The 24091-nt window shown below is 49.1% G+C and overlaps 1 protein-coding gene across 2 annotated transcripts in view; it reads left to right on the forward strand.

Annotated features, from left to right (window-relative positions):
* The first annotated feature begins 3118 nt into the window (after nucleotides 1-3118).
* Nucleotides 3119-24091, forward strand: part of BRINP2 (BMP/retinoic acid inducible neural specific 2) — a 118294-nt gene continuing 97321 nt past the window's right edge. For both annotated transcript variants that reach the window (XM_048497646.1, XM_048497645.1), the window contains exon 1: nucleotides 3119-3790. The gene's annotated coding sequence lies outside the window, so the exon portion shown is untranslated. The remainder of the gene's footprint in view (nucleotides 3791-24091) is intronic.

Genomic DNA, 24091 nt, shown 5'->3' on the forward strand with positions numbered 1-24091 from the left:
CTCCAGGCCCCTTTGCTGAGAATCAGCCTGACTTCCATGCAGTGGTGGGATCCAAAAATTTTAGTAACAGGTTCCCATGGTGGTGGGATTCAAACTGTGGCGTAGCGCCAATGGGGCTGGGCAGGGCATGACAGGGGCTTGGCCGGGCATTCCGGGGGCGGGGCATTCCTGGGCGGGGTTGTGGCAAGGACGCAGCCACTGTGCCGTTCCTTGGGCGGGAAACGAATGCACGCTGGCGCAGGCTGCCACGCACACCGGTGCACCTCCTGCTAGACTGCTTCAAGTTCTGCACACTACTGCTGAGAGGAGGGACGTAACTAAGGCAAAAATCACGTGGCAAAATCACCAATTAGTAACCCCCTCTCGGCACACACAAATAGTTAGTAACTTACTTTCGGGAACCTGTGAGAACCTGCTGGATCCCACCTCTGCTTCCAGGTCGCTTCTGTTGCTGGGAGGGCTTTGGAGTCTAGACAGCCTCTGGCCCAGGGTAGGGCTCCTTCCTGTGAGCTGCCTGGCCTTGCAGGATCTGACTGCCTCTACCTGCCATCCTGTACACCTTTGGGACCTGAGTCAGTCTTTCTCCTGGGGCTTCTCCAGGTCTTCTGGGCCCTCTTCTAGCTGGGGCAGGAGTCCAGGGGTATCGTCCCCGGACACTCACAATAACTCAGCAGGGCAGATTAGGTTGAGAGTGAATGACTGGCACAGAGTGACCTGGAAGTGTTCCAATGCCAAATAGGAATCCATGGTCTCAATACTATCATGCAAAGTCCCAGGAAGGTGGGGAAGGGGGATCATCAAGGCCTGAGAAATAAAGTCCTGCCAGAGGGAGAACCTTCTGAGTTCAAGGCACTGAAGCAAGATTAGAATCAGGGGCTTATGGATTCATAACTTCTAGAGGCAATTTTTGTTCAGTCCAGGTATGCATGCATTTGGGTGTGTCTGTTAAAGTCACAGGTGACAAACTCATTTGTTATGGTGGCCAGGTATGTCATAAATGTGACTTGGTTGGGCTGGCGGGGGTGGGGGTTGCTGCCTTGGCTGGAGAGCCCCCAGCAGGCTTGCAAGCCCAGATCGGCACTGGGGGAGGTGGTCGACACATTGTGTGTGTGTGTGTGGGAGAGTCTGCCAGCTAGCGAGTCTGCTGCAGGCTCACCAGCCCAGACAAGCATAGGGTTGGGGGTGGCTGCCTCAGCTGGCAAGCCCGCACTAGCCTTGTCAGCCCAGATTGGCACTGGGGGAGGTTGTGGATCATCAGGACAGATTGGGAGTGGGGTTGGGTGGGGTGAGTGTCTGGCCTGGCCTGCCCACAACGGACTTACCAGGCCAGATCAGGAGTGGGTGGGGGGGAGGTTGCCTTCGTTGGCCCTTGGGCTTGTTGAGCCTTCTCAAGGGATCGCACTTGGCCCCCCAACCCACATATTTGACACCCCTGGCTGCAGTGATGAGTTTTAAAGCTGGAGCATCCCTGTTTTCAGCCAAAAAAGAATTTGCTTGCCTGATGACAGCTGGGGTGTTTTTCACAGCGTTTCTGAAAAAGTGTAACACCAGCTTGCATTACAGGTGATCCAAAGTTCAACTTTTCAAAAGTCCTATTCATTTGAGGAGGGGATCAAGAGCACGTTTTTGACATCCTAAGCAGAACAGCACCCTTCTAAGCCCATGGACTTCCACACACTTCAAAGGGTGGAACTCTGCTTCGGAATCTTGCCCGTCGGGTTCACACAGTTCCAAATCTTTGGCTGAATCCTGCTGCATGCTTTGGACTGGATTTGAACTGGTCCTCCCATATGCAAGAACTGAAGGGAACTCACAACTTACACGTGTTTGGCCGGTGTCTGACAGGGATAGAGGGAGAGGGAATTATGCCCGGGTCACGACCTGCCCGTGCATCCCCTGTGCACCCCCACCCCGCCCCTGGGTCGGGGGCGGTATTCCACCCCCAGGTGATGCCAATAGTGCACACCTGAGACGCAGTGCCCCCCCCATCCCGTTGCAGCTTCACCACTGGTGTCTGACAGGGGCAGGGAGCCAGCCCGTGCGCTTAGTAATGCGTGAAGACACAGTTGGGTGTCAATGAGCTACAACAAGCAACAGCAAGTCTGAACTGTACCATTTGCAGACAAGAGCCAGGTGAGGTGTAGTGGTTAAGAGTGGCAGACTCTAATTGTTTCCCCACTCCTACACATGAAGCTTGCTGCATGGGTGTCGATGAACTATGACAGGCGGCAGCAAGTTTGGACTGCAGACAGGAGCCAGGTGAGGTGTAGTGGTTAAGAGCGGTGAACTCTAATCCAGTAACGCTCTGGAGCCTATTTTAATATGCCTAATAAAGGTTGTTGTATTGACTCTAATCCAGGGGTTGTTTCCCCACTCCTGGACATGAAGCCTGCTAGGTGACTGCGGGCTATCCCCACCCAGTTCTGCCTCTCAGCCCCACTTACCTTGTGGAGAGAGGAAGGGAAAGAATTTTATATTAGGGTTTAAGACTCCTTACAGTTGAGAAAAACGAGGTATAAACCCTAACTCGTCTTCTCTCTAGAATTCGCCCATCTCGCTGTTTACACGCACCCCACCCACCAGTTTGCTACGATCTGCCTTGCTGCTGTATCCACCCCGCTACTCTGGGCTCCTTTCCAAGGCAAAATTCCCCGCTTAAATATTTCAAGAGCCAGAGGTTGCGATCAGCTGCAGACCCCCCCTTCCTCCCTCCCCCCACCCCGCTGCAAACCTCTCCCCGCTCTCTGATCCTTCTGCGATTTCGCCTTATCAATTTTGCACAAGGCTTAACCCCGCCGGCGCCTTTCCCGTCCCCACGCGGGGGCCAACCCTGCTTGGCCCCCGCTTTGCATACGAGCCGGGGGCAAAGCAGGAGGAAGCGGGTGGGGGGGGGGGGCGCGAGAAGTTCTCGCAGGAGCTTCAGGCAACCGGAGGGGGGGGGGGAGCAGAGCCGCTTAGCTGGAGCAGAAGGAGACCTACAGCCCCCCCTCCGCCCCTCTGGGCCAATCAGGGACTCGCAGGGAGTCGGTCCGAGGCGCTCATTGGCCGGGAGATCTGCATGCATCAACCCCAGGCGGCGGGCGAGGGAAAGAGGCGAGCCGCGCCGAGATCCTGGAGGCAGTTCGAGTCCGGGCGCCGGCAGGTGACTCCTCGGACTCGGGGAGGGAGCCTGGGCGTGCTGCAGCGCCCCAGGCGAGAGGACCCTCCGGCCCCAGCATGGCACGAGGAAGGCCACCCAGGGCGCGAGACTGCAACCACTAGGCAGTCGACCCTCCTGCGCGCCAAAGCAAGACCATGCGTCCCCGGCGAGGGGCCACTTTCTCGGCTCGGCTCTCTCCGCGCGCCCCTGAGGGTGCCCGGGCGTCCCCCGCGGGAAAGCGGCGGGTCGGGCAGCCGGTCGCTCTCTGCATCTAGACCCGGGTTCTCGGCCAGAGGCAGCGCGACTTCTCCCCGCAGCCCACGAAGCCGGGAGAGCCGGATGGGGATCGGGCCGGGCAGGATGGTGAGCGGTCCGGCGGAGCCCCCGATGGCCGCCGGCCGGAGCCTATGCACGCCAGGAGTCCCGGCACCCCGTTTCCTCGCCCACCCGTCGCAGGGAACTTCTCCGGGCTGGCCTTAAGAAGAGCCGGGGCGGGAGGGGCTGGGGCTGGGGCAGGGCACGCCCGGTGTCGGATCCGCGCTTTACTCGGGAGGAGACCTCGCTGCTGGATTGCTCCGTGGACCCGGCCGGCAGGGGGCTGCTGTCCCCCGGGTGCCTGCCGCCTTCTTCCCCATTCCGACAGCGTTGGGGGTAAGTCTGCAAAGTTGCTGCTAACTCTCCTTGGCAGATGCTCTTTGGATCTGTTGTGGGGGGGGGGGGCTCTGGAGAGAGAGGGGGGGCTGCGTCGGCATCGCTGGCGAGGCGGCCTGCTGGCACAGGCCATCTGTCCAGAGAGGAACCCCAAGGGAGAGGCCGCACGCATTGGTCACTAAAATTCAGAGTGCCCCGCCTCTTGCATAGTTTGGTGGGTTAGGTGGACTCAGTTGGTCAATGTGGGGGGGCAGTAAAATGGCACCGATTCTGTGGCTAATTCCTCCAATCCGTTAAGTGATGGTCCTCCCAAGTCTCTTCCGTGATCTTTGCAAGGCTTGGGGGTGGGGGGAGGCTAAATAGGCACTTGTACCCCCCCCCCAGCATTCCTGTACCCCCAACATTCATTTTCCATGCTCTGGCCAGAGGTTGAACGACCTGGTCTTATAGTCTGGGATGAGCCCTGGAAGAATACAAAATAATACACAAGAGTTCCTGGGAGCATGTGCAAAGTGAATTTCCTTCCATGAGCTAAGTCGTTTCCCCATATGAGTTGTAGGGCACGACGTGTAAGCCCCAGGGCTTGCTCCAGTCTTGACACTGTATGAAACGTGCTCACCCCTGGCAGTTCTGTGAATGCCCAAATGGATCATGGCCAAGGACTGATTAGGTCCCGTGAGGTTTTCCAGTGAGTAGTGCGCCTCTCTGCCTTAGGGGTGAGATGCAGTTAGGGAAGATACAGTTAGTGCAACAATTTAATATATGATTGACAAAGGGCATCTGAGATCCGTATTCTAAGTTCTGGGGGTTGCATGTGCCGCTGTCCCCTTATAGGGTTCTGATACCCATGCCGCTCACTGACACCCCTTGCAGCTCCACCCCGAAGAAGAAAGCTGACCCTTGCAGTGTTCTTTGCTGACAGTATAAGCAAGATCCAGACAGATCTCTGCCATCTGTCATAATTTGAACTCTTTTCCATTTGCCTCTGTTGCCTTTCATGGGTTTTTTTGGGGGGTGTATGTGTAAGAAAGCCAAGCAATTCACCACGAGAATGCTTGCTTGAACCCCTCCTTCACTTGACCCGAGCACCAGCCACTCTGCTTCAGAGATGCTTCCATCTAAATGAATTAATCTCTATAGACATCGACTATCTTTAGGAAAGCAACCTTCTGACAGCTCCGGATACGGGGACGATAATAATTCATTCAATGGCTTGCCAACCAGTGTAGTTTAGAGACGACTTGGCTGTCGCTCTTTTGAAATGGGCATCCAATAACCTCTAGTGAATTTGTATTTAATGGTGGGACTTCTCTGCTTGCTGGCTGTGGGGAGAAGAGAAATGACTTCTGTCTTCAACTTTGTTTGCTGTTTTGGATTTTGAAATTTGGAACCTGTTTCTGTTTTGGAACCGCCGGGGTTGGTTTTGTTCAAATGCACACTTGAATGACATCAAAATGAACACTGGTGTTGTGGAAGGCAGGGCGATGTCTATTAAACATTCCTTGGCAGGGCACACCACGAAATGTCTGTCTTAGTACCTTACTCGTTTACATTGCTGGCTGTCGTGGAAGGAGCTCTGGTTTCATTACATGTAAAGGTTATTTTGCCTGTTTACACAGAGGCAGAGCTGAGTAGGTGCTAGAGGGGGAGTTGTAGTCAATCTGGAATCCCTAATGAATGTACTTGTATGGTGTACGTGTTTGACACAATTGTACTTAGAATATCTTTGGCGAAGCCCCAAAGATGTCATGTGTGAACTGGCCATTCTAGGGTAACTATTTTGTGGGAAAAACCCATCCTTGTAAATGGCAGGGCTTCAACCTTAACTTTGTCTGTGATATGGGTTGAATTCTGCTCTCCTCTTCTGGAAGGGCTGAGCTTGAAAGGAGAATACACCAGCCTCAAAAGGTTTTTCCAAGACATCAGTCCAGTCCTAAACAAGGATAAATATTTGCAATAATTTTGAGTGGCTATATTCTCTCTCTTTTGATTCATGTATTTTGTTTAATAGGTGTTTAAAGGAACTGAGAGCAATTGAAGAGGCTGGCTTATAAAGACGTCTTGTTTGCCCATAAACCCTGATTTTCCAGAGCAGGAGATCTTAAACCCTGCAGCTGAGGGCTCCAAGCATGGGGTGTAGCTGGTGGGTGAGGCCAGAGAAAAATTTCAGTTGCTTGTTTCCCTGGCTGTGCAAGTGGGCGGCAGGGAGCAGTGATGGAAGAACAGGTTCCTTTCTGTCAAGGGGTGGGAACCTGTAAAAACTGTATGGAAGACAGAATTTCAACAGGTGTTGCTTTCTAAGCACAGGGGTACTGTGGTTGCAAGAGACTCTGATTGGATTTCTATCTGTTATGGCATAAATGAAAAGCATTGGAGCTCTTCTGGAGAAAGCAATAAGGCGAATTCAAATGGAATCCTGAAATTTAGGTAGATTCTGGCCATGTACAGATTATGCATAGTGTGAAAGTATGTAGTGTCAGAGATGACATGGACCTTGAACCTATAAAACAGGTGGCAGTATGCTTGAATAGGAACTCCTGTAGGTGGTGTTACAGGTGAACCTTTTCCATGTGGAGCACTCTGTGAGGAGGCTGGGTTCCAATACTGCCTTTGCCAACCACAAACCTTGGAGCCAGAGGCTTGGCTGAGTAGGAGTGTGCCGGGGGTGCACTCCGTGTTTTCCGCCCCTCCCCACTTTTCCAGCTGGCAGGAAACATCTTTCTGCTGGCTGAAAATGGGCCAGGCTGGTGGGGCGTGGCTGGGCCTGGTGGGGAGGGGGAAGGGGGCTTGCGCCCCCCCAGTGCAACGTGCACCCCCTGTCCCCTTGTAGCTCCACCACTGCCTGGCGCTTTGAGTAAAGTCATTTTCTCAGCTCCCATTCTGGATTGGTAAGAAGTTAATATCTGTTCCTTAGTTTCGTCATTTTGCAGAGTTATTTTGTGGATGAACTGAGGTTTGTGAGTAGGGATACCAACAGGCCTGCCGAAAAATGTCCTTTGGAGGAAGGCTTAACGTGTGAAAATGAGCACCTGAAGTGTTTCATGGGAAATAGAACATCTTGGTAAATAATTGTTTAAGGGCCAGGGCATTTTCTCTCCAGGCTTGTTGGCAGTCCTCCATGCAAGGCAAGGGTGTCCAACTCTGGCGCATCAGATGTTCATGGACTACAAGTCCCATCAGCCCCTGCTGGCATAGCCATTAGCCATGTCAGCAGGGGGTGTTGGGAATTGTAGTTCATGAACATCTGGAGCACCAGAGTTGGACACCCTGGATGTAAGGCATCTGCACATAAAACCTGGTGGTTGTTCCTCATGGGTTTGGACAAGTATGGCAGACCAAAGCCAGTCTCTATGTCAGTGAAGAATCAGGAGCGCATGGAGCTTTTGTGCTGGTTCTGAGGACAGAAGCAGAGCCTGCCTGCTTTTGATTCAAGATTTCCTTGCACATTTGTTGCTTACAGTCTTATGAACAGAAGTACTGGTTTATCCAAGGAGATTACGCAAATCACGCAAGACTGGGTCTCAAAATCTATGAGTTCCCTTCCCATTCTTTCCAGGGAGCCAATGTGATGTTGCTATTAAGAGCGGTGAACTCTCATTCGGTGAACTGGATTTGTTTCCCCACTCCCCCACATATCGTTGGCTGAGTGACCTTGGGCTAGTCACAGTTATCTCAGAACTCTCTGACAAGGTATCTGTTATGGTAGAGGTGATTGTAAGCTGCTTTGAGGCTCCTTAAAGGTAGAGAAAAGCGAGGTATAAAAACCAGCTGTCCTTCTGGGTTTGTTCAGATCCTAGCTGATCCAGCACTCGAGGCAAACATACCCTCTGCCTTATACAAAGAGCGTGCCTATTACCGTGGGGTGACGTTAAGCAGTGTGCCCTGGCTTAAAGACCCCATCTGACACACTGGCTGTCACAAAATCACCTGTGCAACCAAGGAGGGTAGTCATTAAAGCACCTTTTAAAAAGGAAGCTGGGATTTTCAGAACTCTTGCAAGAGAATGAAAACTACATGACAATTCCAGTTGTCCACCAGCACCAGAAGTCGCAGCAGGAACACGGGCGCCTGGGTCTTTAATTGTTGCATAAAGGGAGGGAGTATACTGGTGCAGCTCTCTGTCTTCTGCATGAAAAACTGCACCTGCTTTTCCCAACAATTAAAGGTACAGGAGTGTTTTCCAAAATGTCATCCAGCAATTCCCAAATTGTGCACTGGGGCACACTATTGTGCTGTGAGAGAATTGGTAAGGCACTGTGAGAAATTTCATTAAAAATCGCATGTTTCCAAAATCTCCATGGTCAGAGGATGCTGCCTGTTGCATCTCTGAATGACATACCGTTCTGGCATGGCAACCTGCCAATCGGGTTTAACTCCAAAAAAGCTTCAAAAATAACACAGCATACACTTGAATATCTGACAGCACTTCCTTAGCATCTAGTGCAGGGGTAGGGAACCTGCGGCTCTCCAGATGTTCAGGAACTACAATTCCCATCAGCCCCTGCCAGCATGGCCAATTGGCCATGCTGACAGGGGCTGATGGGAATTGTAGTTCCTGAACATCTGGAGAGCCGCAGGTTCCCTACCCCTGATCTAGTGGCTTTGCGTGGTTTTAAAGTTGGTTTGTTCTGCATTGGTGCATCACTTTTCATGAGAATTTAAGGAACAGTTCCCTGACATTAAAGATGGGTGGCAAACCAGGTCTCTGCTTTGGATGGTGTTGATTTGTTTGAGCATTTTGGATGCAAAGGCATTGCAAAATTCTTCCCACAATCTAAGCAAGTTGCCCATCAAGATTCTGTTTTGGGCATGCCTCCTTTCTGTCAGAAGGAATGACCCAAACAGTGACTCATGCAGAAGCACAGCAGGTAGGCTCCAGCGAAAGCAGTTAATGTTTATCCTTGCACGTGGTACAAATGTAAATCTTTTCAGAAATAAGAATAATGTGTGGCTTCAGTGAATATGTTGGATGAAGAGGAACATGTGCGGCTATCCAGACTCCAGGAAGCAGTAGGTTATGTCCCTAGTTTGTTATTGTTTAGTTCTACTAATTCATGTATAGGCCTAGATATTTTGCACCATTGGGACATATTATGGTGGTTTCCTCTTGGTTGCAACAATGCCCAGGTGCCACTGCAGCCTTTGGAAATGACATAGGGGAGGGCAAGATTCACCAAGATCTGAAGGCTTATTTCAGGACATGTGTAAAGGACAAATTGTGTGGCCAGTGTGTAGACAACCTTGTGTTGTCATGGGCACTTAGTGTGTGACACCAGAGGCATATTGGGGGGAAAATGGCACTAGGGGACAACACCTTCTCTGAGTGCCTGCCCCCTTACCACCCCACTCTCATGCTCGAGCGCCGAGCCCTGCCACCCTGCAGGCTGGCTCCTGTTGCCCCCAGGCCCTGGGGAGGCCAAAAGCCAGCCTGCATGGAGGCCAGGAGGTGGGGCTCGGAGGAGGTGGGGCTGCCTTCTGATGAGCCCTGTGCCCCACCCCCGCCTCCCTGCAGGCCGGCTCCTGCCGTCCCCATGCCCTGGGGACGGCAAGAGCTGGCCTGCAGGGAGGCAGGGCTTGGCAGTGTGCGGGTGGGGCGCATGCCAATTTGTTTTGTAGTGGCGGTGCCCGGCGCCCCCCCACATGACCGAAAGGCATGTGCCCGGGGACATGGGTGACCCCATCTCCCTATAGGCCATACGCCTCCGTGTGGCACCTAGGAGCAGCAGTGGCGTAGGAGGTTAAGAGCTCGTGTATCTAATCTGGAGGAACCGGGTTTGATTCCCAGCTCTGCCGCCTGAGCTGTGGAGGCTTATCTGGGGAATTCAGATTAGCCTGTACGCTCCCACACACGCCAGCTGGGGGACCTTGGGCTAGTCACAGCTTCTCGGAGCTTTCTCAGCCCCACCTACCTCACAGGGTGTTTGTTGTGAGGGGGGGGAAGGGCAAGGAGATTGTAAGCCCCTTTGAGTCTCCTGCAGGAGAGAAAGGGGGGATATAAATCCAAACTCCTCCTCCTCCTCCTCTTCTTCTTCTTCTTCTTCTTCTTCTTCCTCTTCCTCTTCCTCCTCCTCTTCCTCCTCTTCCTCTTCCTCCTCTTCCTCTTCTTCTTTTTCTTTGAGTGGGCCAGAGAGTCAGCATTCTCAGTGAATAGTAGCATGTGGTCTGCAATTCAGATGGGAAAGGGAGGGACAACCTATACCCTTAAAGGATCCTCTAGCAAAATGCGACATGTTCTCATGCCTTATTATTTTTTTAAAAAGCAATTGTTTCTTGTCAGTCTAATAAGCCAGGCTTCCTCAGCTGTGAAAGGTGTGTGACAGGATAATAATAGGACAAGGTTGTCTAAAAGTCGCAGTTGGAGTGACAACCCACAATGTCAATAATAGTATGTCATTATATATATATATATATATATATAAAATCTCACAGAAAATTTATACTGGTGGAAGGTGGGGGAGGGGCTTGCCACCTTTCACACTGTTGCTGTAGATTCCCTGCCCTCATTTCAAGGGGGCATTTGGGGGTGCAGGCAGAGATGTTCTGTAATCCCTTCAGCTAAGTGGAAATTTTCCATTGTACCCAACCCATATTCACACACACATACAGCAAGTTCTGCTAAATTAGTCTTCTTAAGCTCAGTAACTCATGAGAACCTTTATGTATTGCAAAGGGAGCCACCATGGTGCAGTGGTTAAGAGCAGGTGGACTCTAATCTGGAGAACCGGGTTTGATTCTCCCTTTCTCCGCATGAGCTGTGGACTCTTATCTGGTGAACTGAATTTGTTTCCCCACTCCTCCACATGAAGCCTGCTGGGTGACCTTGGGTTATACCCTTTTCCATCGAAAGAAATAAGTGCGGTCACGCATACTTAGGTGGAAATAGTATTCTTCTGCAAGTGAAAATAACCCCCAAAATAGTCACGCTGCCGGCCTGCTACATCCAGCTCAGGGCCTCTGAGGTGCAAATTGCCACTTAAACCCTTGAACTGTATTTAAGTGCCAGAATGTATTCCCTTAAATAGTTCAGCATGAAACTGTGTGTGTGTGTGTATAAACCCTCATACCTTAAAGTGAAAGGGACTACTCCAGAGTAAGACGCTGAAGTAGGGTCAGTGTTTTCCATTCGATTAGTTTCCCCCACTGTTTCCTACTGAGCTAACTTGGTGTTTGATTCTGGCAAGTCAGGTGTTTACATGCTACTGATGTGTCCTGAGGGAGGTTGCCGTTTCTCTCCTTAAAACACCTTGCCAATTTGGGTGCAATAGTGCCAATGGGAGGGAGGGGGAGAGACTGTCTCCACTTCTGCCTCACACAAACACCGCGCAGTTAGTGGAAAATAATTCCTGCAATCAACAAGCCTCTCGACAGCTTTTAAGCCTGGCAAAGTTGAATCTGCTCCCCACTGGGGTTGAGTCACAGCAATCTCCGTTCCCAAAGGCAAGGTGTCTGGCTGGGAAGGAAGGAGCCACTCACCTTCTCCGTCTCAATGAGCTTCTCCTGTGGAAAGAAAAGCCACACCAGCTTGGGGGGGGGGGGGAGATGCCAGCAAAGGCCACCCGTCTCCTGGGCCCCTCCGTCAAGGCCTCTGCGCTGCAGCACTTCTCTGGTAAGCTGCTTCCTCCCGGGCTCCCTTCCCTACTTTACTGATATCAGACTCTTGTGGGGGAAAAAAAGTTTTGTTTTCAAGCAGGTGAAACCTCGCAAAGGCTGCCACGAGTGGTGGGTGTGGAGCACAGAAGTGGCGGGTGAATTTACACTTCTACTTTGTTCTTTTGGCGGGAAAAGGTACAGTCACAGTTCTTCAGAGCTCTCTCAGCCCCACCTACCTCATAACGTGTCTGTTAAGGGGAGACGAAGGGAAAAGGAGTTTGTAAGCGACCTTGAGATTCCTTCCAGGAGGAAAAGGTGGGGTGTAAGTCCAAACTCTTTTTCTTCTTAAGTACATTTTTTAAAAAAATCTTGTCCTTCCTTCCAGGAGCTCAGACTAGAGTGCATTATTTCCTCTTCCTCCATTTTATCCTCAAATCAACTCTGTGAGGTTATTTAGACTGGGGCGAGTGTGGCTGGCCCAAGGTCTCTGTGAGGCCCTCTGGGGTCACCGGACCATCATGCCCAGGGCCCATGAGGTCGTAAAAGAAGCAGCCCAGTTTTCTGCACAGCGTATTTTATTCCAGGATGACCATCCCAAACCCCTGACGGTGTGGTTAGCTTCACCCATGTCCAGATTACAATTAATTACAAGAGAGAAGAGCTATAATGCCATAACTTGGCTCTTTGCCTAGGAACCTACCTGAGACAACTCTTTACTCTCTCCTCCTCAGTGGCTTTGCTTCCCTTTCACCTGCCTGAGATCAATGAGCGCCAAACGCTTTCATCTGCATCGTACCAACAAAGTCCCTGGGCGGCCGTGTGCAATTTACAGGAAACAATGGGAGGATCAGTTTTATAGAACAATGGGAATACAGTGATGGACTGACAGTTCAGAGAACCACAGGAGGGTTCCCCAAGAGTCCGAGAGTCTTTGTAGACCTTTGCACTTTTCCAAAATGTGTTCTCCAAAAACATAAGGACTAGAACCTTGCATTTTCTAATAATGGGAAATCCAGACTCCAGGTGCCAGACCATGTGCAGAATGTTGCTAATGAGACTTTGCTGAATGCAGATAGGTCTCCTTTATTCTTTTTTGGGTAGGTCACAAAATATAAGAGCACAAGCTTTGGGCAGACGTGATCCTGCAAACTATTGGGAATATACATTTCCTGGGCCCTCATTAGGGGAGCAAGGTCAGTTGTCTTTCTTTGATTTGCCTTGGTTGGCATCTCACGGTCCACGGGCACTAGTCTTAGCTATCGTATATTTTCAAAGTGAACCTTGAAACCATAATTCAAAGTGGGTTAGCACTAGCAGCTACAACTACAGACCACAAACCTTGTGGCTCTGAGCAAATTAAACGCTAAACAGTGACAATGGGTGGACTTCTTTTCCAAATTCAACTTCACCCTCCATTTCTGCCCAGGGAAGAAAAATTTCCTAGCCGATGCGCTCTTTTAGTTACCCCATATCTCTGATCACCAGGAGATCACTCACTCTACCATTTTCACTCCAACCCAACTGCGTCTATCGGTAATGACCCATAGCCTAACAAAAGGATTAGGGCAGCCGAAAACCTCACAGTTATGTACCCCCCACCCAGTGGTGGGATTCAGTGTATTCGCACCTATTCGGTAGAACCGGTAGCTAATTTTTTGTGTAGTTTGGAGAACCAGTTGTAATCCCACCACCGAGTCCCACCACCAGAAGTTTGGAACTGGTTGTTTAATTATTTGAATCCCACCACTGCCCCCTCCTACATCTAGTCTGTAGGCGGTTCTGGTGGCGCACTTTCTGTAAGGATGTAGAAGCTTACGTGAAAGGCTGTCCATTGTGCGCCATAGCTGAAGCAGTGCCTGAAAAGCAACTGAGGTTGTTGCAGCCGTTATCGGCCCCTGCAGCTCCCTGGAGGGTAATATCAATGGATTTTATCACAGATCTGCTCACCAGCAAGGGGAAGATGGTTATTTGGGTGGTGGTAGATTTATTTTTGGAACAAGTGTACTTAATTCCGTGCGTGGGGATACCTTCCACCCAATGATTGGCTCAGTTGTTCATGGGACAGGTTTATCTATTACATTCAGTCCCAGAAAAAATAATCTCTGACTGGGGAAGCTGATTTGTATCCCAATTCTGGAGACAATTCTTAAAGCTGGTAGGGGTGGAGCAGGGGTTGTCTTCTGCCTATCATGTGGCCACAGATGGCCAGACTGAGAGGATAAATGCAGTGTTGGAACAATACCTAAGGTGTTATGTAAACCATCATCAGGATAATTGGGTTGACTTGCTGCTGTTTGCTGAATTTGTGTACAACAACCTGATTCACCACAACACCGGCAAAAGCCCCTTCCATGTGGTATATGGTCAAGAGGGATGACCTTTCCCACTGCTGGGAAAGCAAGTAGAGGAACCCCTTCCCAAACTGTCTCAATTCTAGGCTCCTCTATAACCTCTAGAATCTCCAGATCTGGCTACCCCATGTGGAACTGCTTTCTGGAAGATGACTCTGCATGTCATGAGATCTAGAATGGTGTTACCAAGTGTGGGTGTCTCCCCCACCCTGGCTATACCCACAGGGACTTTGCTGGCAGGCTCTGTTAGCTCAGCCAAATAACCCTTAGCATATAGGTGTCAAACTCGCAGCCCACCAGATGATATGGACTACAGTTCCCATTGTCCCCTGCCAGCATCATGCCCCACCCTCAGGTCCCCACCGTGGCTTCTGCTGGGCTGGCGGAAGGAAGCCTGAGAGAGGCTCTCCCCCATGGCTTCCCCTGGTCTGCTGCCTCCCTCCAGGCTCAGCCAGCCTCCACCACCCAGCTCAATGGCATCCTGGTGAACTCTGGTCCTGTGCACTTGGACAAGCTCTCCTGGGGTAAGTGAAGCTGGGAGCTCCACTAATAGTCACTAGGATTGTGTCTGCAATGGGCCTCGGGGTTGGCTTGGTGTGAGATTTTGCAGGTAAACGGCTGCTTGGTCAGGAGCACCAGCTCCCTGATTCATCAGCTGTCTCTGGGCAAAACAAGTATCTCCACAGTCAAGGAGCAAATTCTGTTTACTGGAGGGAGGGCTTTTTGCGGTGTGTGTGTGTGTGTGTGTGTGTGTGTGTGTGTGTGTGTGTGTGTGTGTGTGTGTGTGTGTGTGTGATTCCTTTGGTCTGCCACCTTTTAAATCAGTTTTGCTCCTGAGACTTCAGCAGTGGCCTGGTGTTCTGACATTTAATTAGCAATGCATTCCCTACATGAAAAACATCACCTGCCAAATATCTACACCAGGGATGTCCAACTCTGGTGCCCCAGGTGTTTATGGACAACAGTAAAGTACTGTAAACAGAGGTGGGATCCAACCAGTTCTCACCACTTCTCTAGAAGTGGTTACTAATTTTTTCTGAGTGCCGAGAAGGGGTTACTAAAGCAACCTCCCCGCCCAATAGGGACTGGAGGTGCGTGTGTGCGGCGGCGCCACTGTTTGAATCCCACCACCATCTGAACCTGTTATTAAAATTTTTGGATCCCATAAACTGACCATAAACCTTTATTAGGCATAAATAGTTCTACATACAGTATGTTCGTATCATAAATAACAATACAGCTGTAGAAACCCAATGCACAAAGTTAGGCTAAATTATACCCAGACTTTCTGGAGACCTATTTTTATATCCAGATGCTAGTTAAAATCAGTTTAAATAACTTCTCATGTTTGTTACAATGATTTAAGCCTCAGACATTACATCAATGTGATTGAATAATTTGGTAGATCGAGAGTCACATTTTAATACTGTCTTTGAGATATTACTTCAGCTGGATACGTTGCAACTTTAGAAGTTATCTCAGAAAATGCATCATTTAGTAAATAATTCACTACATGTTGCCGAAGGCAAATTTGTTTTGGCTTTAAGATTTGGGGGTTCATGGACTACAGTTTCCATCAGTCCCTGGCAATGTGGCCAATTGCCATGCTGGCAGGGGCTGATGGGAATTGTAGTCCAAGAACACCTGGGATGCCAGAGTTGGACACCCTTGATGTATACGCCAGGTTGATGGTAAAAATAGAGGAGCATGTGAGGATTTTTTCCCTATAAAAATTGGGAAACTGCTGGAAATTTGGAGTTAAGGCTTGGAGATCTGGGGGTGGGTGGAGTTTGGGGAGTGATGGGAGCTGAGCAGGGGTGTGATGCCATGCAATTCAATATCTGGATCTGCCATTCCCTCCAGGGTGCCTGGTCTCTGTACTCTGGAGGCTGGTTGTAATTCCAGGGGAACTCTGGGCCCCACCCGCAAATGTGAGAATTACCCTGCCCCCTTATGTGTCTTTGAAGATTGTATCGGACTCCCTCCACACACACTGTGGTTAGTCCTGAAAGGAAGGAAAGAAAGAGATGGTCGTCTTTTTTCCCACTTTGAGATACCGCCTAGGCGCCAACTCCTGTGGCTTAGAATAATTGTTGCTCTTGTTTGCGTGTGAAACCCAGGCATGCCAGGTGTGTGAGGTGGGGGAACAAGCCAGGAGCCCCATAAGGACGAGGCTCCCAAAGTCTTGATTCATATTGTCTATAGTTAGTGTGGACTAGTAACATGGTGCTTGTCTGAACTTTGACTTTCAGAGCCTTAGTTTACGGAGCCAAATAGACTAAATCAGCATTCCTGATTATTAATGCCTTTATCATTAAATGCCACATACTATGGTAAACTACATAATCCATTTATCATGGTGGTGGTTTTGCTCTGAACAACTAAACCTTCTCTCGACGTTTCCTCGGCCAGATTTGAATTGGGACCCTGTGCCCAATTAAACGTTCAGAGATGTTCCAGCATCTCCTCTATCATGGGTCTCAAGTCCTCACTTCCCTATTCAGCCCTGGGTAACCAGTTGTTGTCTAATAGGCTGACCTACCTCACAGGACTGTACTGAGGGTAAAATGAGGATAGGGCAATATATACATTCCTTCTTGGCAGCAGTGGCATAGTGGTTAAGAGCAGCTACACTCTAATCTGGAGAACTGGGTTTGATTCCCCACTCTGCCACTTGAGCTATGGAGAACCAGATTAGCTTGTGCACTCCAACACATGCCAGCTGGGTGACCTTGGGCAAGTCACAGCTCTTCGGAGCTCTCTCAGCCCAACCCACAGGGTGTTTGTTGTGAGGGGGGAAGGGAAAGGCGATGGTAAGACCCTTTGAGTCTCCTTACAGGAGAGAAAGGGGGTATAAATCCAAACTTGTAGGAAGGAATGGAAAATTAATAACCAGTGGGATGGTCTGTGAGCCCCTTGGTTGTCTTGCATTGAATGTGTCTGCACTAGCTGGGCATCTGTGTGTGTCTCAGTGGTAACAGAATCCCATAGAATTCCAGTAGCCCCTTAAAGTCCAGCCAACTTGATTCCAGCGGAAACTTTCTAGAGCTGGAGCCCCTGAGATAAGGAAGAGGCGACGAAAACCCAGTAACTCTCAGTACTCTCCACACGGCCTGCCGGTATTTCCGAGCCGTGCTTCCTTAGTTGTGACTTTAAGAAGAGTCTCTGAGCCACTCTCTCCCGTTGCCCTGCCTTCATAACAAGATGTTTACGGAGCAGTGCCGGAGGGCACGGGGAGCTGGTTTCCTGCGTCATTCAACTCCTTCCAGTCCTCTCACCAGAGGCACCAGCAATTCGCTGAGGAAGCCAAACCATCCCCTTGAGAAAGGAGGCCCGAGGAAGCAGTCTGCTTCCAGGCACGCAAACAAGAGGATCATCACGGCCTGCTAGACCTGCTTAGATCACTCAGTGCCCTCTGTGCCCCAGTCCTTGGCACATACCCAAGAAGACAGCACGGAGGTCTCTAGGCACCGACAGAGCTCAGTCATTTTTCCCCCACATTTGTTGTCTGGAATTGTGGAAGTTTAACTTTCAGGTGAGATTTGGGAACTGTTACCAAAAAGGCAGCTGTGTGGGAGTCCTTCCTGCTATGGACGTAAGTCTGGAAAAAGGAGGGGCGAAGTCTCACTTCTGAGTGATTTCTGTGATCAAATCTGTCTCCCTTCTATCTTTCGTTTTTTTGGAAAAGCATGTTTCTAGCCTTCAGGACTGTGTATGTTACAATAGTGATTCACAGTGTGAGGATGCCATGGAGGTAGGGTGTTCTTGCGCCTTCAGTCTTTGGGATAAAATCTACAGTGGAACTAGAGAGAAAAATCTGGGACCTTCTATTTGTTCCCTGCCTGGTGTTTGAGAGCAAAGTGCTCATCCCAGGCAGTTGGGTCACAGTTGCTGTGTGCCTACAACTTGGCCATAGACATAAACTTTCTCATGTCTCTGGGCTTGCCCCCCACTCACCCCCCTGACTATGGAGGGACCAAACTCTCTCTTTTGCTTTGTAAATAGAAACCAAACTATGACACTTGCCCACAGCAAAGAGTCCGTGCCTGCTTTCCTCCACCTCTCCATCAGAAGGTCCTACAGAAGAGGAAGAAGAAGAGAAGTGTTTGGATTTATATTCTGCTTCTTTCAACCATAATGAGTCTCACAGCAGCCCACAAACTCCTTCCTCTCACCACAGTAAATACCCCTTGCGAGGTAGGTGGGGCTGAGAGAATTCTGAGAATCGTGACTAGCCCAGGGGTCTGCAACCTGCGGCTCTCCAGATGTTCTTGGACTACAAATCCCATCAGCCCCTGCCAGCATGACCAATTTGCCATGCTAGCAGGGGCTGATGGGAATTGTAGTCCATGAACATCTGGAGAGAAGCAGGTTGCAGACCCCTGGACTAGCCCAAGGTTACCCAGCAGGCTACATGTGGAGGAGTGGGGCATCAAACCTGCTTCTCCAGATTAGAGTCCACCTGCCCTTAACCACTACACCACACTGGCTCTTTGCATCTGTAGGGAGTGCCTTTTGAGAAGCAGCTGCTTCTGCCATCGAAGGATGCTCAACTTGCAAATCCACTCCCCCCCAGTTGTCTTTATCAGCCCTTTCCTCTTGGGCATTCATTGTTGTGGTGACCCGCTCTACATTTTCTCATCGCAGGCTCACTGAGCTTGGGGACTCCTGGGTTAGCAAATCTGAGCAGTCAGTACCTTATGAAAACTCAGAAGCAAGAAAAGGGAGGTGGCTAAGTCTGGGGGTCGGAAACCATGTGGTATGAGAGATCTATGACTGGGTCTCCCACTTTTTCCAAGTTGTTGGATTGAACTTCCTGTTAATTCAGAGCCATGATGCTTGGGTTTTGTTCCCTGATTCTTCCCCCTCCTTCTGGGGGTTATGGGGTGTGATTCAGTCTTGCTACTTCTCCCTCCCTCCCTCCCTCCCTCCCTCCCTCATGCCATTCAAGCATGGTGACTGTTAGATTTTCAGGCAAGATACTAACAGAGGTAGTTTGTCCTTTCTTGCCTGTTCTCGGCTATCCTAAATTTCCTTGGTCATCTCACATCCAAATACTAAGCAGGGCTGAGATATGATGACACTGGGCTATCTTGGCTATTCTGGTCAATGCTATATGCTGCAATCCTGTAATGTTTCAGGATCTAATTGTGAAGGTAGACAGGGGATTTGGGTTCAGGAGATGCTGAAGGGGCTATTGCGAGAAATGGAATTGGTGTCCTTGAATCGTAAAAAGTGTGAGATCGGAGTCTGTAAGTCCCCAGTAGACCAAAGGCAAACTCCTAATCTCTGGATCCAGCATTGCCAGTCTGGGCATGATAACACTGGTCTGCCTCGCAGGGCTGTTGTGGAGATCACTGAAGTAATGCACCTCAAGCATGTTTGTGCTTTTCCTAATTGCTATCAGAAACACTGAGCATTTTAAAAGACAAGAGGGGACAATTTTTATAGACCTGTGACAACGAGTCTTAGAAGCCTGAAGAAGAGTTCCAGAGAATTTTTACAGCTTCCATTTTGATTGGTCCTAATCCAAGGTAGTTTATGGTTGTGTGGGGGAGATTGAGGTAGATGGAGTTAAAATGGTATTTGCAGTAGCAACTTCAGACCTACTTTCCGGAGGCTTCTCAAAGTTCTGTATACCAGTTAGACCTGAATGAGACCAAACATGTATGTAGACACTGACATATGCTTTGGTTGCTGGAGCTTGCTGATAGGAATTAGTAGTGATCTGAGGAAAGGCCATTTTCTCTGTGCTCCCCGGTTGTAAACCGGTTGCAACCCTAAGTGGCTGTAGTAATCCTGCTGGGAAAAATCAGGTTTGTGGAAAGGTTCTCTGGTCCACTTCTAGACATCACTGGCAAATGCCCCCAACCTCGAGCCTGCCTTTTCTCCACTGCTGCGTCTCTGCAGTGAACGAAACAAATGAAACTTTCCAAATCTTTCTGATTGTTGAACACCACCAGTCCAGATTGCCAAATGAGCTGCCCTGGCGCATAACCTCTCTCTTCCTTTTAATAATACATGTGAGCTGCTCCATGTGGAAAAAAATAATGCATCTATCACATTACAGGGACCATTGCATTGCCCGAAGCTACGAGTATTAGCTGCATCTCGGATAAGCTGGAGCAGCGGCAGGACAACATGCCCTATGCCAGCCAGCAGGGGTCAGTGTACCCTCTCGGTGTCGACTGCATTTTGCCGCATCTGTCCAGGCATTTTGTTATATTATGAGGATGCTTGGCAAATGATGTCTTCTGGAAGAAGCATGAACTGGAGGGCACAGAGAGAGAAACTCAGTTTTCAACTTTGAGCCAAAAGAAAGCAACTGCTGATACTCTGCTTTCCACCCCATTCTGTCCTTCTTTTCTTAAGACAAGCTTTTGAAAAGGCACAAAAATCCTACCCGAGCCCCAAAATATGGCTGAGCTTCCTGAACTAAATCCATTTCTTAACTGAAGCCAGTGGTTATCCTAAATACCTAGCAGTATAAGGTATTCAGAGTACTTTCCATAAACTGTTACAGTTCCTACAACACCCATGTAAGGTAGGCCAATATTCTTATATCTCATATATAAGTGTGGTGTAGTGGTTAAGAGCAGGTGCACTCTAATCTGGAGTACTGGGTTTGATCCCTTGCTCTGCCACTTGAGCTGTGGAGGCTTATCTGGTGAATTAGATTAGCTTGTGCACTCCAACACATACCAGCTGGGTGATCTTGGTAGAATCCCGCTTCAGCCTGAACTACACCCCATCAGTTTGGCTGCATGGCCACTGGCCATGCTGGGATGGGAATTGTAGTTTCTGGAACATCTGGAGAGTCATGGAAATTCTCTACTCCTCATAGGGCTAGTCACAGTTCTTCAGAGCTCTCTCACAGGGTGTTTGTTGTGAGGGGGGAAGGGAAAGAAGAAGAAGACGAGTTTGGATTCATATCTCCCCTTTCTCTCCTGCAGGAGACGGGGCTTACAATCTCCTTGCCATTCCCCCCTCACAACAAACACCCTGTGAGGTGGGTGGGGCTGAGAGAGCTCTGAGAAGCTGTGACTAGCCCAAGGTCACCCAGCTGGCGTGTGTGGGAGTATACAGGCTAATCTGAATTCCCCAGATAAGCCTCCACAGCTCAGACGGCAGAGCTGGGAAAGGAGTTTGTAAGCCCCTTTGAGTCTCCTTACAGTAGAGAAAGGGGGAATATAAATCCAATTCTTCTTCTTCATCCTCATCATCATACGGCAGATGGGAAGGGTCTTAGGAAGAAAGGCTTCTTTAGAAAGATGACATTTGAACAGGCAGTCTCCTAATGTAGAGCTCAATCTCTTAGCTGTGATACTGCACTTGACCTTATTTCCAAGCTTCATTCCTGGTACTTCTTCCAATGCTGAAATGCATCACCAGGTAGAGGCCCCTTCAAAATCACTCACTCGTATGGCGCAGCTATCTTGGAGGTGCTCATTCTCCTTCTTGCCAGCCAGCTGTGGAAAAATCTGAGGAAGCTACAAAAAAAGGCCGAAGTTCAGGTGGAAAAACTGCATTCAAGCTCCCCAGCTGTTTCTCCTTGGCTGGTTCCTTTTTTTCTTCCCAGCCAAACTTAACCTTGATTTTAAGCCCCCATCCTGGCTTGAGAGCTGCAGTCTGCAAACTGCAGTCACACGGGACTGCCGAAGCTGTCAGTCCTGAGCTGTAGACAAGCCCGAAGAGGTGGCTGTCTGGCTATATTGCATTTGCATCTGACTCTTCCTGCAAGGAGCTCAAGGCAGCATGCAAAGTTCTCCCTTTACCTGCTTTGTTCTTGCTGTGTTCTTTGCTCTCGTATCCAGGTTCGATTGCTGCATTTCACTTCAAACGGGGCAGCCTTTGAAGACTTTGGAAATGTCACGTGGTAGTAGCCAAGTTATTGTTGGAGACTGGACACCTATAGTGAAAGATCTGCAGTAGCTGTGCCTATCTGTTTTGAGGCACACTTTCAAGGTCCTTATCTTTAAAGCCCTAAATAGAATGAGAACAAGGCACTGGGAGGGCTGCCTCTACCTGTGGTGTTGAACCTGCTATTTAAGATCTTCTTCTGAAGCTCTGCTCTCTGTGCCCCAGATTCAGTGATGAAGTGGGTGGCCGCCAGAGACAGGGCTTTTTCAGTGGTGGGGCCTCATCCTTCGGCCACTTTTCCCCATGAAATTCACCTGGTACCTACAGAACTCTTCTGTAGGCACCAGGTGGAAACATTTACTTTGTCTGAAAGCTTTTATCTTCTAAATATTTAATTGTCTGCTTTTGTCCCAATGATCATTTTAGCTAGCCCTTTTTAGGCAGCTGAATGAGTATGTCCTGGTTTTGATTTAGTGGAGAGCTGCCTCAAGCAGGCTACAGGAAAGGGGCTTGTGCATTGAATGAATGAATGAATGAATGAATGAATGAATGAATGAATGAATGAATGAATGAACGATCCTTGTGAGAAAGGGTAGGCTGTGGAAAAATGGCTGACCCAACATTACCCAGTCAGATTGATCGCAAAATGGTGATTTGAACCCAGGTCTTTCAAGACCTAGTCCAACTCTGGAACCATTGCATCAGATGGACCTCATCCTATTCTTTTGTTTAGTAATAACACTTAACGAACAGCATGAACTGATGCCCTTCCCAGACACCTGTGTCCTGATTTTACCTACTTTTTGACTCGTCGTCCTCTCCTTGGGGAACTGAAAACTTTGGTGGTAAAAACAAAGGTGGGAGATGAGAGCCACCCTGGTGCCACCTAGACTGAGTGTCAAAGACTTTGTGAGATTATTATCCTGTTCTAATGCTCAGGGGCTTAGTGAGGGCAGGAAGTCAGGCAGGCTGATGCTATCATAGCTGCAGCCTCGCAGTAAAGCTGATTAACTGATGGGGTACCAGTAGGAGAGGCAGGGAAAACTGCTGACCTGTTCTTCTGAATGGAAGCAGTATATCTTTGAAGTTAGAATTTGTGTGCTTTCGGAGATCCAGCATCACTTTTAGCTCATCCAATGTCTGACTTGGAGTGGTGTTGGAGTCAGGGTTGCCATCTCTGGGTTGATCAGTTCCTGGAGACTTGGAGGTGAACAGAGAGGAGCTTGGCAGGAATTTGATGTCACAGATTTCCGCTCTCTGAAGCTGCCATTTCCTCCAGGAGAAATAATCTCTGCTTGGAATTCAGTTTTAATTTTAGGAGAACTTCAGCCTCCACCTAAATGTTGGCAACCCTAGGTGGAGATGAGGAATAAGTGTATGAATAATGGGCATGACATATACCTGTCTAAGTGTAGGAATAATTAATTATAAAAGTTTACAGTGGAACTGTCTTTTGTGCCAAAATCTTGGGCTGTGAACCAGTGGCAGGGTGTTCGTGGCAAACTACCCCATGCTGCAAAGGTAGATGAAATACTTTCCACTAAGAATGGCAACAGGAAATAGTGTAACGATCATGACGTTGTTGCATGTTCCCCACTCCAGAGAATCAATCAGGGGTACACGTTGTCTTAGAACATCCCACCACTGAGTTCATCATCGTGGGTTGAGCAGATCAAATAATTATCGGACCGATGAATTCCCAGCTAAGCGAGCCCCGCTCTCTTAATTACTGTGCGTGGAGTTCCTAGCAGCTAGTCAAATTAGCCGTTTCTCGACTGAAGGTGCTTCCTTGGGAGATGATATATCTGAGACAGAGAGAGTAATAAAGGAGTGTTAACCAGTGATTCGTTTCAGGAGTGGGGAAAATTCTAAATTGGAAAGTTGAAATAAGTACCAGAAAATGCAAGGAATCTAGGCAGCAGAGGGAATTTAGAAGCTAGGGTATGCAGTCGGTGCCCTTGGGTGTGTCTCTGCACTGCAACCGGGAAGTCAAGTTTTTCTTTCAAAATACTGACTTTAGTGATTGAAGTCAAAGAAGGAAGATCCTGGGGTGAATCTGGTAGGTTATATGAGTTTGGAGATATCTGGTGGGTCAAGGGCAGAATGAGGTCAGAATCTATACTGAACTGCTCTTAACTATTACTTTGAAAGCACTGGGCATACAAATGGCATACTTAACAACAACAAAATAATCTAGAGTTCAACAAGAATTTGCCACCTTAGGGTAGCTAGCAAGTACTGAGCATTGCAAAGTATTCTTTGGTATGTATTGTCGAAGGCTTTCACAGCTGGAATCACTGGGGTGCTGTGTGGTTTCCGAGCTGTATGGCCGTGTTCTAGCAGCATTCTCTCCTGACGTTTCGCCTGCATCTGTGGCTGGCATCTTCAGAGGATCTATTCTTTCGTACCTGGCAATCTTCTTATGCTATTTCCACACTGAGGCTACAAACATCTTTTTTCCTAAACCAAGGGTCTTCGACCTTGTAAATTTTTTACTTCA

The sequence above is a fragment of the Sphaerodactylus townsendi genome, linkage group LG05 (assembly GCF_021028975.2).
Source record: "Sphaerodactylus townsendi isolate TG3544 linkage group LG05, MPM_Stown_v2.3, whole genome shotgun sequence".
Lineage (NCBI taxonomy): Eukaryota > Metazoa > Chordata > Lepidosauria > Squamata > Sphaerodactylidae > Sphaerodactylus > Sphaerodactylus townsendi.